We start from the raw sequence: 16,719 nt of genomic DNA, 5'->3' as shown, positions 1-16,719 counted from the left end.
TTTATTTTATTGGGGACTCTTACAACTCTTGTCATAATCCATACATCGCTTGCATCAGGCAAATTTGTATATATGTTGCCTTCATTCTTTTTTTTAGATATATGCACACTCTTGTTTGTTGTAGTGCTATGTATAATTCAAAAAAAATAAAAATAAAGGAAACAACTAAAAGTCAAAAAAAGAGAAAAGGAAACAATAAAAGACTAACAAAAAACAAGCACAATTTCCATCCATTTTGAGCCACAAAAGTGTTTCAAACACTGTGTGACACCTCAATTCCCACTGGCCTTGGACCTGAGGATGGAAACAACCTCATTTTCCCAAGACTGAGACTCCCCTTTCCTCACCTCAACTTACGATGCCAACTAGCTTTCCCTCTTTGGCAAACCAGTCTAATGCCTTTGATAAGAGTGGTATCTGTGTGTGCACACACCCATAAACTGTCCTGGACACCTGGGGGTTAGTTAATAGCCTTCCAATGAGGTGAAATCTGCAAAATATAATACTTCAATGTTGATGTTACTTATCAATGTATTGCCTCTGACTCATAGCTCCTTTATGAATACCAGGACAAAATGTTGCCCAGTCCTGTAGCATCTTTTTTAAATTTTTAATTGACATGTAATTCACACTTCATACAATTTAACATTATTTCAATCATATTTAAAAGAGATATGCAATCATTACCAAAATTGATTTTAGAACATTCTCTTCCTTCTTCTGCTCATTGTTTTTAGTTCCCCCTTTCCCCACAACCCCTCCTGCTAATAATCCAGTTACTGTCTCTATAGATGTACGAATCCTGGATTTCAAATAGAGACGATCATACAATATAAAGGCAAAAAGAAAAAAAATATCCCACAATGACAAAAAACAAACAAACAAACAGAGAAAAAACTCAATCAAAAGAAAGCAAATAATTCCAAAACTGGGACAGATTTAAAATGGGAAAACAGGAACTCAAATGAGGTGTTACATTAGAACATAACTACATCTGTAGTAACTCACTTTACAGTGCACTCTGTTAGCAAGGCTACTCATATTCCTAGTATATGGTCAGAAGGGGTTCTCTGGGTATTTAATTCATGTGGGGAGCCTGTAAATGAATTTGGGGTTTTCACTGTCATTCATAGCCTTTTGCAAATCAGGTGTTCAGAATTTAAGCTCTCATACCATTCCCTGCTCTGGATTAAGATTTTATTATTTATAGTCCTTGGATCATACAGGCTGGAGTGTTTCTTCCATGTGAACTTAGCTGACATGTAACTTAAAGGCTATTTGTTTTAAATCAAGTCTTTCAGAGTCCAGACCCCTATTCTTTCTGATTGCCGAGGACCATATAATTTTTCCCCCAGACTGCTATAGTGCACATGTCTTCCGTGAACTCTTCAGGAGGGCAAGTAATGAGGAATGACATGTCATGAAAACTAAATATTCTTAGAGAGGGGCTATGAGCTTAAGTGCAAGCTCAAAATATATTCATATATCTGTGGTTGATATATGTCCCTGGTTCACTTTAGAGACATAATTATCATTTTTCTGAAGAGCATTATAAATCATCGTCATAGGCTATATGGTAATTGGTAAGTATATTGGAAATAAAATATATTTTCCAGGGGTTGTTCTTTTTTTTTTAGGTTGAGGAAAGAAAATATGCATGTATAGGACAGCTTTTTAAACCAAAATACTTGTATTGTTGACTTGTACAGATTTAAAACTTAAGTGATTGGATAATATTTACGCAAACAATGATGGATGGGGATAGGGAAAACTTTTCAATAACACATAGTAACAAAGGCAGAACTATGCCTGAAAAACTAAGACATCATAAAAAAGTAAAGAGTATGAAAATAGAAAGTATGTTGTAGTCTAGAGCTACCATTCATTGGGCACCCTCCAAGTAAGAATTCCAAACCAAATTCCAAATATCACCAATAACCTTGGAATGGCATTCATCCACTTCTTCTCACACTTCAGTGTTTCAGCTTCAAATCAAAGGGAGGATTTCAGTTCTGTAAGTATACTAACAGTGAGTTTAAGATAAAGTCAAACGGCTAAGTTGGGTTTCTGAATCAGATCCTTCTGGTGTGGCCTATGTTGTGCACCTCTAAAGGATAGAGTTTTAAGTTCCTAATGTCTATAGCATGTGCCTTGAATGGGGGCTGGATAGAAACTAGGTAAAAAGTCTTCAATTAGCATCATAATACCAGACATACTCTCTCATTAGGGGTCTCTATAAGAAATGTTAAACTTTTTTCTCAATGACAGGTTGATATACCTGGTTTACCCACCAACAAAAGTATAAATGCATTTTCTGAGACAGACATGTCTCCCCCACCTCTTGACTTGAATTCCCAGTGAGGTTCACTAATAACTCTTTTAGGAATGTCTGTGGATTTGGGATGACTGTAGAACAATATTACAGGCAAGGACTAATTGGTCTTCTCCGTTTCTCCTCAACATAAGGTACTGACCCCAGCTGAGATGAGGCCTTCCCTGTTTAAGTGGTTTTTAAGATGTACAAATAAGAGGGTGATATATGATTTGTGACCACTATGCAGGCACACTACCGCATTGCTTGGAAGGTTGGAATAGAAGATTATAATACCTGGTCACAGTAGCTTGCCTCTCTCTCGGTGTTTATCTTTATAGTACTGGTTTCATACAATATTTGTCCTTTATCCGATTGACAAATTTCACTTAGCATAATGATTTGAAAGTTCATCTGCTTCGTAGGGATGACTAGAATTTTACTGTTGACCATCCTTCTGATACACATCTGAGCTGTTCAAACTGTCCTACTGTTGAGAACTGTGTTGTAGTGGACATTGAGCAGCATGAGCATTTTGTGTTCTTCTCTAATTGTTTGGGGGATTAGCCTAGAAGGAGTGTTGCTGTACTGAATGTAGTGGTGGTATTCAAATAATTTAAGAACTGGTTCACTGTCCTAAGGACCATTTTAAGTACATAAAAATGATATGCTGAATGGTGCTTTATTATTTCATATAGTTAATACTTAAATAAGAACAATTAAAGAGATACACAAATTTAGATAGTTAAAATAAAAAAAATATTAAATCACACCTGACCCCCCAAAAAAATGAAACTGTTAAAGTTATTTCCAGATTGCTTCTTGTCTGGCATTCGCACTTGCAATATTCTTCAATTTTATTCAAGGCTTTGTGATGCATCCTTAACTATCTTTTCATTGAAGGAATAGGATCCCACTCCTTTGTAGAGGTCAATTTGACAATAGTCATTGTATTTGGTATATTAGAAAGTGTCGACTACTCTTTTTTTAACAGAACAAAAATGAAAACAAACCACATTTAATGTATTGCAAATTATTCCTAAAAACAGAAATTGCTAAAGAAATGCACATGAACAAGAAAACATTTCTTTCTCCTTTATTCCCCCAGCATTTTTCTCTCTTTGCCTTTTCTCATTTTTTAAAGATTATTTTATTGGGGGCTTATACAACTATTATTACAATCCACATATACATCCATTCTGTCAAGCACATTTGTACATTTATTGCCACCATCATTCTCAAAACATTTTCTTTCTACTGGAGCCCTTGGTATCAGCTCCTCATTTTTTTCTCTCCCTCCCTCCCTCCACCCTCCCTTCCTCATGAATCCCTGATAATTTATAAATTATTCTTATTTTTTCATGTCTTTCACTGTCCGATGTCTCCCTTAACCCCCTTGTCTGTTTTATGTCCCCCAGGGAGGGGGTTATACATAGATCCTTGTGATTGGTTCCCCCTGTCACCCCCTCCTTCCCCTTCCCCTCCTGGTATCACCACTCTCATTGTTGGTCTTGAGGGGCTTACTACTCTTCTCTGAACATATTGTGTTCATCTTGGAAGCCAACTTACAGCAATTGTTCTGATAATATTTTTAGCCCTTTGCACACATTCATTAATTAAATAATGGATTCATAATATCTTCTGGGAAATTGAGCTGTAACACAAGTGGAAACATGAAAGTTAGTCACCGTCTGGTTGTTTGGCACTTGTTCTCTTTAAGTTATATTTGTTTGCTAAAATAAAACAAAGCTAAGGAATAAAAATGTATTTCATCAAAATTATGATATTTTGATGAAATGATTGAATAAATATTGCAGAAATAGTTCTGTCTAATTTTTATACCTATGGATGGAATGAAAATTACTACAGATGCTTAGGATATGCTGCTGTGCAAATGAATGTTAAGAAGAGTAAGGAATATAAATTTGTGATTTCCAAATTGGGCAGCTTCTCTGCCTTAGTGAGAACCCTGACTACAAGTGTCATTTTTTAACAACCAGTTTACTAAACTCAACAAAATTTAGGTATTGGTTCTGCGCAGAACTCGTGTAAACTGGCTGGCTGCCAGCACTGGTCCTATGGGATTTCTATTGCTAGTTGTATCACTGTCCATATGGCTGCGCATGACTAAAACCACCGAATATGTAAGGTTTCCAGTCTTTCCACACTCGCAGCACTTGTTTTTTCTGTTTTCTTTTTATAAATCTGGTCCTATTGTTGGGGTGTAAGGGAGGATTTCATCATTGTTTGATTTGTTTTGTTTTGTTTTGAATATTATTTTGCATCTCCCAGATGGCTAGTGATAACAAACATTTTTTTTCATGTGTTTGCTAGCCATTTGAGTGGCGTTTTTGGTGAACTGTCTGTTCGTGTCTTTTATCTACTATTTAACATGATTTGTTTTATCTTACTGATAAGTTGCAGAATTCTGTAGGTTGTAGTAATTAGTCCCTGTCCATTGAATCATTGTTAAAATAAAAAAAATTCCCCAATCCAGGGATTCTTGGTTTTATTCATTTATTTTATTTAGTCTTTTCATGTGCATAGTATTTTGTTTTTGGTAGGTCTCAGTCATATATTTTTTCTTCAAATATCTGTGCTTCCTTCATCATATTTGGTAGTCTGCAGTATGGACCTTATTTCTAAATATGTGTGTTTTCTTTTTATTTTCCTTTGCTAAATTGCCCGTGGCTTGTCAACTTTGTTACAGTGAGCAATCCACCCAACAACAATATACTGTACGTTTTCCTCTAGTGAACTCAGTACAGTGAACCCTCGCCACTTCACGCTTCGACTTCTGCGGCTTCACTCTATCGTGGTTTTTGAGTAACAGCACCCACTGCCTACACCCGCTCCTTCAGAGGAAAAAGACAGCGACCCACCTGTAGAGTACATCCCTTAAGTCATTTCATAGGCTATTGATTACAGTATTTGTAAGAACTATGTATAATAATACTGTATGTGAAATATGTAATCCTGTAAAATAGATGCCATAAATAATATAATAAATAATAAATGATAATTGTAATGTCCAAAATGTTTTACTGTATTTTCCCTTTTTCGTTTAATAAATTGAGTAATACGAGTGTAATGGTGACTAAATGGTGTTTTTTCATGTCCTCTATGCTCTAACTACGAAAATATTTGATTTACAAATAAGAAATCCTACTTCGCGGAATTTCATTTATCACGGTAGGGTCTAGAACCGATTAACCGCGATAAACGAGGGTTCACTGTATGTACTCTAGAATAGATCACATGTTAGGCCACAAAGCAAGCCTTAATAAACTGAAAGACATTGATATTCTCCAATTCATTTTCCCAAATCATAGTGGTGTAAAACTGGGTGTCAGCAATAAAACAGAACCTAAAGAAAAACACATGGAGAATGAACAACATGCTACTGAAAAACGACTGGAAACAGAACATATAAGGGATTAAATTAAGAAATTCCATAAAACAAACAAGAATGGTAGCACAACACACCAAAATCTTTGGGACACAGTAAAACAACAAACAATGGGGGGAAAAGGGTAGAAATCCACACGTTAACACAACACATCCAAAAACTAAAACAAGGGCAGTAATGGAAACCCTCCAACAACACAAGAAAATAAATCATAAAAGTTAGAGCAGATATAAATGAATTAGAATACAGAAAAACAATGGGAAAAATCAATGAGACAAGAGGATATTTATTTGATAGGATTCACAAAATTGACAAGCCACGGACAAGTTAGCAAAAGAAAAGAAAGAGAAAATACACTGAGATGTACCAAACCAATGACCACAATGTTATGAGCTCCATGGTGGTGCTGGTGGATTGTGTTGTTAGTTCTTCTGTTTCTTCATGGAGTTCTTTTCTGATTATCTGTCTTACTTGCAGAGTGGGGTATTGAAGGCGAAAGCTATTGGTGTTGAGCTGACTACTTCTCTCTTCAACTCTGTGAGGATTTGATTGATATATTTCCAGGATCTTTCATTGGGAGCATATATGTTTATTATGTTAAGTTTTGGTCTAGTGTTCCTTTAACCATTCTGTTTTATCCATTCTTGTCTCTCATTATGTTATTTCCCTTGTAATCTACTTGACCAGAGATCACTATTTTCAATTCTGTCTTTTTATGGTTGTCATTGGTTTGGCAGACTTTTCTTCATCCTATGATTTTTAGTCTATTTTAGTCTTTGAATTTAAGGTGTGTTTCTTATAGGTAGAATTTAGATAGGCCCAGGTTTCTGATCCAAACTGCTATTCTCTGTCCCTTAGTTTAATAAATTGCTATCCAGTGTCCTTGTTTGTTTCCTTTGTGTGTGTGGTTTTATTGGTATATTTGTTCCTCTCCTTCTTTGTTGTTTTGAGTGTTGTTTCCTTTGGTTTCTGTGTGGTGATGTCTTATTTGTTGTTCTCATGTTTGTTTGCAGTTATTGATTTTCTGTCTAGGGTGATATATTTTATAAAGTTGATGTTGCCTTTATCCATTTCTTTAACTGTTCCATGTATTGAATAATTTTGCTGGATATAGGACTCTAGGTTGGCACTTCTTCTTCTTCTTTAACTTTCAAACTTTGTTATATGTCACTTCATCACTTTTTGCCTGCATAGTTTCTACTGAGAAGTCCCAGCTTATCCTTATCAGGTTTTCTGGTTTTCCTACCTAAAGTCACGATTCTCTCCTCTCCTTTACACTGAAAAATTCGACTATGATATGTCACATTGTTTTTCTTTTCGAATATATTTTGTTTGGCATTCTCTCTGCTTCTTGAACAGTTTTTTTTCCCCTTCTTTGTGATAAGGGGTAAATTTTGTGTGTGTGTGATTTCTAGTACTGTTTTCTTTGTAGATTTTTGTTTCTTCTTACTGTAGGATCCTGATGAGATGTAGGTTATTATTTTTGATAATATCCCATATCATTCTCATGTATACATCAAATTCCTTTGATTTTTTTTCTTTGATTGGTTCTCTCATCCATTGTATCAGAGTAATATTCCTTGAACTCACCAATTCAATTTTATTTTTTTCCATTTTATTTCTCAAGTCTTTTAACATATTGTTATGTTAACATGTTGTGACCCTGTTATCTTAATATTTATTGTATGGTGCTATTTTTGTTGATTGTTCTCTCATTCTCCAATTGTTTTTCAGTTGTGCTCATAAGTGCTCCTCACATATTTTGAAGGCACCTGGACTTCATTATTTTGATGTTCTAGAGCCTCTATGTCAGAGTGCCCAATTGGGTCAGTGTGATGTTCAACTGCTTGCATTGTTTTTATTGAATTTTTGGGTTTACCACCATTTCCATGGTGTTCATGGTGCAGCTATTAGTCTTGAGTGAGCTTCTGAATCATATATGGGTAGCTGGATTTAATAAGTTATGGAGTAGAGTTCTAATAGGAGTCAGAAGATGTAGGATAGGGAGATGGAGAAAGAGGGAGAGAGATGAGTAAGTGCGGTTTGGGGAATTAAAATAAAAGTAATAGAACTAATAAGAGACTATCCACATAGACCAAAAATCTTTGTGTATATATGGATGAATTAAAATTGAAAACATAAATGAGGGGGAAAGAGGGAGAGAGAGGGAAGGAAAAAGAAGGAGAAGACAAAAGAAGAAAGATAAGGCAAGAAAAACAGGAAGAACCAATAATGAGAGTAGCCATACCAGGAGGGGAAGGGGAAGGAGGAACTGATCACAATGATTTACATATAACACATACCCAGGGGATCAGACAACAGAAAAGTGGGTGAAGGGAGACATCGGTCAGTGTAAGACATGAAAATATAATAATAATTCATAAATGATTAAGGATTCATGAAGAAGGGAGGTGGGGGAGGAAGGGAATAAATGAAGAGTTCATACCAAAAGCTCAAGTATAAAGAAAATGTTTTGAGAATGATGATGGCAGCAAATGTACAAATGCGCTTGATACAATCGTGTATGGATTGTGATAAGAGCTAAATGAGCCACCAATAAAATGATTTTACGAAAAAAGAAAAATAAGGGGGATATTATATGTGCAGAGAATAGGAGAAAAATTAGATGGGACCTTAACTGTAGATTATAGATTTTTTTTGTGATGACAACATGAATATGGGTAGGTCTGTGTCCTTAAGGGACAAGGGCAAAACAGCCTAGCTTAAAAACAAAACTTGTTTTGGGTGGGTATAGTTTGCCAGTAACTACCTGGAAGTGTACATATATGCAGTTGGTTAGGGTTGCAGAGAAAGAGGAAGTGAGAATCACAAAAGAAAATAGAAAATAAAATTAAATAAAACAAGAATACAAAATCTGAAAAGTAAAAGAAATGAAGCTGATAGTTTTCAGGGGGATTCCTACTCCTTTGGTGGGGTTGCCAAATGCTCAGGTCCACGGCAGGTGGGAGGAGGGTACAGACGCAAGGAGAGGCTCTTGAGATGGTGGAGATAAGAAAGAAAAATGGTGAAAACATTGATTGGGTAGTGAGGATGTCTTTACCTAGCTGCCCTTGGAGTTCGCAATCCATTCAGGGTCCCTAGAGGACAGTGAAGAAAGAGGGTGGACGGAGTGAATTGAAATGGGGGCAGGGAAGGATTGGCTTGTGCAGGGGACCAAAACGCATTGTAGTGGCTTGGGCCCCTGGTAAATGGTGAAGGAGAGTAACAATTGTCAGGCATTTCTCTTCTCCAACTTTAAGAAACAAGCCTTGGTGGATTTCGCTTTTAATTTGTATTTTTTTCTGGCTTCAGGGAGGGAGCACAAGATCCCCTACTAATACAGCCTGTCTCATATTTGCTGAGGAGATCTCCCCATGCTTGTTTCCTGGCAACAATATCCCTCTCTGTACTATAACATCTTCTTGATTACCCAGGGACATAGACAACGTTCAAGTTGCTCTAGATGGTTTCTCTAAATGAGGACTTAAAATAAACACCTGTATAATTTATGTTTGAGTCATCTTAGCAGCCAATGAAGGACAGCCCCTTCAGGATAAATTAAGAATTACAAAAAAATTGGTAAAGCAAATATCCCTTTAAAGCCAAGAACTTTTCCTCAACTGCAAAGAAAAATGTGACTTTTTGTTCATTCATTTATGTGTAAGTGAATAGCCTCCCACACTGTTTTGATTTACTTAAAACAACTGTAGTTTTAGGTCTACATTGTGTAAGAATGGCCTAACTTTGTTCTGATTCTCTGTACTTTTTTAATTCCTTAAATAAATAATACTAATATATACAACTAGATTGGTCCCTTATATCCCTAAAGTGCTACCTACCATTAAACTGTTATTCTTAATAAAAATGAATTAAATATTTATAGTGAAAACAAAACTGTTACAAATTCACTTGAACATATACACTCTGAGCAATGCTCTTTGTCCACACCCTCCCACAACTCATTAGTTTGGGAACATGTTTCACTAGAGAACATCTGGCTTGCAACAAGGCTGTGATAATCCTCGAGGTGATGCTGGATTTTTAAACAGTATGTCATGGACAGTTAACTCTCTATTAAGTTTAACATATGGGTGCAGCTTAACCATTTCATTGGGCACCTTGCATTTGAATTATATTACCAAGGTCACTGAGCTATTTTACTCATACAGGTCCAGGAATATTTAGGATAGGGGAAATGGGGCTGAGCAAGCAGTACGTGGTTGAGAAAGTTGGTCATTTGAATGGAACTGAAGCTTTGTGGTAGTTATATAATTTGTTGTCAACTTGAGACTTATAAGTGAAGGGGTAGAGTTTGACCTGTCAATCGGGTCATAGCCTAATGTCCTCATTTGGAGGTGCTATGGAGATAAATAGGTTGCTGGATGGTGGGCCACATGCTCACTCCCTGAGAGTCGCTGTACTGACAAGACAGATGGTGCTATGCTGACAGAGCCTGAGCCCTGAGAGATGGAGCAACCACATAGACAGCCCTACCAGCACTGAGATGCTTACTGAGCCACTGGATCCACAAGACTTCCCATCCACTGGCCTGTGATCTTTCTGCCTCTGGCTTCATTGCATGTGTTTCGTGAGTCTGAAGAGAACATTAGAGATTGATATAGGACTTACGGGCTAATATCGGACATATGGGCTTGATCTGGACTGGGCTGGAATGTTTTCTCAATATTCAATTGCTCTTGGATATAAAGTTTTTTCTTATATACATGTGAGTTTCTATGAATTTGTTTCTCTAGTCTACCCAGATTAACACAAGCTTCTTTCATTTATTTCCCCCTTTATTTTCAAAGGCAAATAAACCTTCTTTTGGGTCCCATTTCTTCCTTATTAGTACACTGAAATATGGAGTTTCTTAAATCCGTTTTCAATTCTACAATAATTGGCAGGCCTATAAAAATAGATATATGTATTCCCAATAAGGAAGCTTCTAAGAACCATTTTAACTACACAATGAAGATGAATATTGACCTAAAAAGTGGATTATGGTTTGTTAATTCCTCCATAAGCTATTAAAAGACATAAAAATGACGTTATCTTTGGTATACATCCCTGGGCTACCTAATATACTCTTTAACAACCTTCTCCTGGCCTCATCAAGAGCACAAGGAAACTTACTTTCACTGAGTCCTCACGTTGTAAGTATCAGGGATCCAATTTTGTTATGGAAGTTGTAGTATGTGAGATTGTCTTGTAGTGTGTAAAGACAGAATGATACCCGGAGCAGTAAGTACATCTGTAGAGTTTGGTGAGTTGATTTCAACACTGCAAAGGGCTAGAAAATGCTAGATTTTTTTACTTTGGGGTTTGGGTGCAGGAATATTCATTAGGGGTTGATTATAATTGGGTTACATTTTTCCTTGCTGTGTAATGAATCGTGTCTCAAAAATGGAACTACGCTCAAAATAGATTCTAGTGTTTCACATGGATTTCTCATTTATCCCCTTTCTTTTTGCTATGTGAGCTCAAAGTGACAGAGGATTATTTTGAATCTATCCCAATTTTGTGGTGGCTCTTAGATATTAGTATTATGGGTGATTCTGTGAACTTTATTAATAGAGTTTAAAATAACCCACTGTCATTAAAGAGATTTTTGATAGAAAGTGTATATACTGGCCAGCATATATTTTAACCCCCCCAAAAAAGGTCAAAAACATCAGTTAAAAGGTAAAATGGAACATAACTATGAGAATACTTGATGTTTTAGAGACAAATAAATACATATATTAAAGGAATATGAAAGCTATGCTCAAGTGGAAAAAAGTCAGTATCAACAATGCAAGATACAGTCACCCTTTCAAGCATAGGATTGTAACTTGGTAAAAATACCAGAGAATGGATTGAAATAACTCACCCAGAGATTTAGAGCTGTGTCTAAAATTTGAGGAAAGAATTAGCTTCAAGAATAGATCAAATGGAACCTCTTCCAGATGGCCAGATCTACTACACAATATGTTAGCACCAGTGTATGTGAAAAAATTTCAGCAAACAATAAACAAAATGTTTCAGGTTCAACATATTTCTAGTTGACACAGTCTGTGTGTGGCAATGAGGGGAAATATGAATGACATATTCACCATCAAAAATGTATGTATGGGGAACTTATAGATGTATATTTAAATAAAGAACCAACAAGAAATGTGCAAAACAGTGTTAAGGCAGAGTCCAAAAGGTTAAGTCCAACTTTGAATTATATGTTGTATCTACAATAAATAGGGTAAATATATAGTGTATTGTCCAAATGGGTACACTTGTGAGAGTGAAAGAGAGTGCAATTAGTAGCTATATGAAAACAATAGGAATGAACTAGAACTGACATTAGTGGTCATTGTGAAAATAGAGGCTGCATTTTACATTAAATTATCCCTTGTCAGTGAAGAATACGTGTATAGGATTTGTGAAAATAACCCATATTTTGACCTTCTAAAGACTAGTTCTTCATACTCTCCCTATATTAAAAAAGACATATGTTAGGAGGATGCAACTATGAAACACTATGCAGAGAGAGAGGAAGTGTGGCTCTATGCCCAGTTTCTTTGTACTAAGAATAGATCTACTGGAGAAACCTAAGAGATAGGCGAAAGAGACACTCCAAATGAAAGTAAGTGCAAAATAATATTGATGGGATGATGTAGACCTTGGAGACTCAAAAGCTATTAGACATAGCTAGATGATGTCAGAACACTGCTGGGAGATTAAGTGACTGAAACTCTCAATAATGTAGAGCCATGAAAATTTCTAGGTGACCTTCTATGGAGTTGGTCTACAGCACTTTGATTAGAAGAGATATTTCGTAAAGACCAGTTCACTTTGCTGTCTGAATACAGAAATTCTCAAATCTTAGATGTAGCCTCAGGTTCAATATAGTCTATTAGGGGAAAAAATAAAGTATTATAACTTTAAACTCTATTATTATAAAATTGCACCCCAATTTCAAAGGCCAGTTAATATAAATTTACTTATTTCAAAGTGAAAAATTATTTAAGAAATTAAAAAACAAAATTAGATAAATTATAGATTACTTCTACAAACCCTGAAAACTAGGTGAATTCATGAATAAAATATACCAGGTATGCTACTTCTCATATTTAAGAGTGATCAGCTGGTACTGAAGTTTATGTTCAATGTTCAAATACCCTGGAAGTTCCTTATTAGCAATTGTTTATTAGTGCTTATTCAGTGATGTTAATATGTATCACTACAGGGAGTGAGAGTCTTCAATTGGTGGGAACCACTTTAAATGTGAGATGAACAAGGCTGTCATTATGGTTAGTTTCTAGAAAAGCCCATGAAGACCTAGTGAAAAATAGTCCTAAAGATTTTGTCCAGAGGTGAAAATCAGAGTCAAGACATTTTCTGTAGTACAAATTACTAGTACCTGTCCTTATGATAGCAGGGAAGAAACAATGTGGATATCTACCCTTAGGTAATCCAACAGACAATGGAACATCCGTGGGACACAAGACAGTGAGAACAGTATAGATTGCTATTGTAGATTTTCTATTTATTGTCAGTGATTCACTACACTTTGCCCTGTGGAAAGAATTACGCATCCACTTCTATTGCCATGTTCCTTGGTGAGTTAGTTAGTTTATTGTGCCAACCTGACTGATAAACACATGTGGGGTTAATTGAAGGGCGGAGGGATAAATGGTTCAGTGAGCCTCACCTTTCGAATTCTCGGGTCTCTTGCTTTCTGATGGTCAAACCAGGGTGCAGCTGCCTTACCCAGTTCCCTGCTTCAACTGGCAAGGCTCACTTCCTGTGAGACATCCCTGTGGAGAAGCCACATGAACCTACCCTATTGCATCCTTGGGTGCTGGAGCAGCCATGTGGAGACCTCTGCCAGTGCTGAGATGTTTACACGTTCACTGACTCAGTTTTTCTCCTGCAGTCGGCATCATTGCCTCTGTTTTGTGAGATGGAGGAAGACTTTGTGGATTAGTGGTGGACATATGGGTTAATGGGTTAATATTGGACTGGTGAGCTTGGGCAGCACTGGGTTGGGTTGTTTTCTTGATGTGCACTTAACCTTTATTAAAACTCTCTCTTATACATGAGTTTCTGTGGATTTGTTTCTCTAAAGTACGCAGACTAACATACTTGTCATGCTCTGCTCCCAATGGGAGGAATAGACACCCTAAAGACCTGACATCAATTTTGGATGTGTGACTGGATTTGACCAGTGGAATTTAAAGCTACTGGAATGATGCCCTGCCCAATACATGTTTTGAGAGTAATTTCTTTTGCCACGAGAATGGCACGTTCCAAAGCAAAGCTTCTCCTTCAGCCCAGGAGCAAAAATGAAGGAAAGCCAGAAAAAGCATGCCACAAGTGATGACATTGTGATGTCATGACATTGTGATGTGAGAGAGAAAGAAGCATGAAGTGCTGTGTAAGATTTGGTAGTCTTGTTGTTGTTGTTGTTGTTTTGCCACATCAACTAAGATACGATGTCTATATTTGGGGTCCCTTGTGGCACTTTCACATTGGCTGCCAACAATTTTGTGGCTTCCTAATCACCACATCAGGATACCAGTCATTAGCTCGAGGGTGCTCAAGGTTCACCACACTTCTCCCTAATTAGCTCACATTATTACCTCAGGCTTGATAATTCCTCCAGAAAAACTCACAGAATTCAGGGAAGTTTTATACTTAGTATTACAGCTTTATTGTAGAAAATTTAAAAAGTTACAAATGAATACACATACAAGACAAGGCCTGGGATAATGACCAATTCTCCCATCCCAAGAGCATCTATATCTTTCAGTAAGCAGAATATCAATGGAGCTTCTATGTCCAGAGTCTTTCCTGGGGGCTCATTTTTTGGAATATCCACTCTCCCTGAGATTAATTGACAACAGTTGGTAGTTTTTTGTAATATAACCATCTGTGTTAGTCTAGGTTCTCTAGGAAAACAAAATCAATGACAAATTATATATATATATATGAAAGAAATTTATATTGAGAGAAAGGCCCACACAGCCTTAGAACCAGACAAGCCCAGACCAACTCAAGTCTGTGGTATAGATTTTAAACTAGAGGCCCTTCCTGAAGGTTACAGTAAGATATAGGACAGCAAGAAGAAGGAGAGAGAGTTCTCCACATTTTTATTTTTATATATGATGTAAGAGATATTCACAAGGATACATCATCAGGCTGTTACCAAAGTCAGGGCATGTTCTACCCTTAATCTGCTCATAATTGCTTGACTGCTCAAAACCATCCCATCATGGGGTTGTTCACATTATGTTATGTCACATCATGGGGGTGGCCTCTACTTCCAAAATACTGAGTACTCCGGCCCAACCAACTTGACAGAACACTTAACTATCATACTGAGTCACTTTATTTATACAACGTGTGCTAATATTGAGCACATGGGTCACAAATCTAAGTGAGTATAGCATGGTATTAAAGGTAACTAGCACCCGGGTGAATAAGTGAATATTAGAGTGCAGGTTATAAGGGATTTACATATTCTTTTTTATGTTTTTTAACTCTAACTCAGATGATAAAGACAAATTGTGCCCTGGGTTTTATGTATATATAAGAGATATCCAAGTCAAATGCAAGAATTCATTAAATCCATACAGGAAGTTAGTTTTTATAGTCCTGAAAATGTCCATAGTAACTGTAGAAGCCATTGAAGATAGCTTCATTATTTTCTCAATAAAAAGTGTGAATCAAAGAATTAATGCAAGTTCAGGAACTACAGCCATTATATTTCATAAACACTTCTAATAAATATTGGGAATCAGCCATTGGGAATCAACCACCATTTTTGGCCAATGATACCCAACCACTCTCCTCTCATTATTTCTTCCCTCCGTCCCTCACTGTTTTCCTCCCTTCCTCCCTAATTCCTTTCTTCTTTAAGTCATTCCTATGTATTCAATCTCTCCATCATCTTTATCATTCACATTTTTCTACATCATACCCTGAAACAAACACCCAGCAGTCAAGTTGATTTCAGTGCACAGTTACCCTACAGTACAGAGTAGAACTTACTGCTCCAAATTATTTCTAAGGCTTTAAATCTTTACATGAACAGAACGACACATCCCACCCACCCCACCACCCCCAGACCAGATGGTGGGTTGAGCCACCTATGGTGTGACTAGCAGCCGAGCACTTCCACCACTGCATTCACTAGGGCCCCTTTTCTGTACCAACCTATGTGCCTTTCTTGTCTATGTTTAGGTCTTATTTTGTTTTGATTTGTTTTAATGCAGCTAAAGAGCCTGGAATCTCCAGACACTGCCCTGCCCCGGGAAACACACTCAAGTCTTGACTGTATCCTTCCACAACTATTTGGTGTTATCTCATTGCCTGCACTCAGAGGTAGGCTGGTACTAGTGACCTGGAAATTGAACTCCAGAGATTCGGGAACCTGCTGAGATCTCCCTTATTTTTTTAATATGTGTGACTCACTAATTTATTTATAGATATGTGCACTTTTGCATTCCATATAAAGCAATTTGAAGTCTAAAGGGATTTCATCCTGGTAAAGAGTAAGAGGGATATTCTCTGAGAAGCTTTAATTGTAAGTCGATGAATGTTTATTATATTTTAAAAAGAGTCAGAAGCCACCTTTCATATGTTAGTGTATTAAATTAGAAATTCCTTGATTGCATTGCTTTCCTGCTTTATTTGGTTTCATCTTGTTGGCTGTGCATCTTGTTATTATTATTTTATTTATGTTTTAAAACCAGAGCAAGTTATCTTTCAGTCCATTTTGACTCAGGACTACAGTCCATGCTAGTGTGTCAGACTAGAAATGGGTTCTGTAGGGATATCAATGACTGGTTTTTTGTTTGTTTTTTCAAAGTAGATCGCCAAAGCTCTCTTCTGGGGCACCTCTGATTGGTTTTGAACCTTCCAATTTTTTTTCTGACGGTCTAATGCAAGCTCAAAATCTTAAGAATAGCCAGTAAATTGAATTTCCCCTAATTCAGGGAAAATATCAAAGTAAATGAGGGGA

Source organism: Echinops telfairi, unplaced genomic scaffold (genome assembly GCF_000313985.2).
Source record: "Echinops telfairi isolate 266 unplaced genomic scaffold, ASM31398v2 ScPeMD7_7401;HRSCAF=8416, whole genome shotgun sequence".
Classification (NCBI taxonomy): Eukaryota; Metazoa; Chordata; class Mammalia; order Afrosoricida; family Tenrecidae; genus Echinops; species Echinops telfairi.
Note: the sequence above shows the minus strand (reverse complement) of the source record.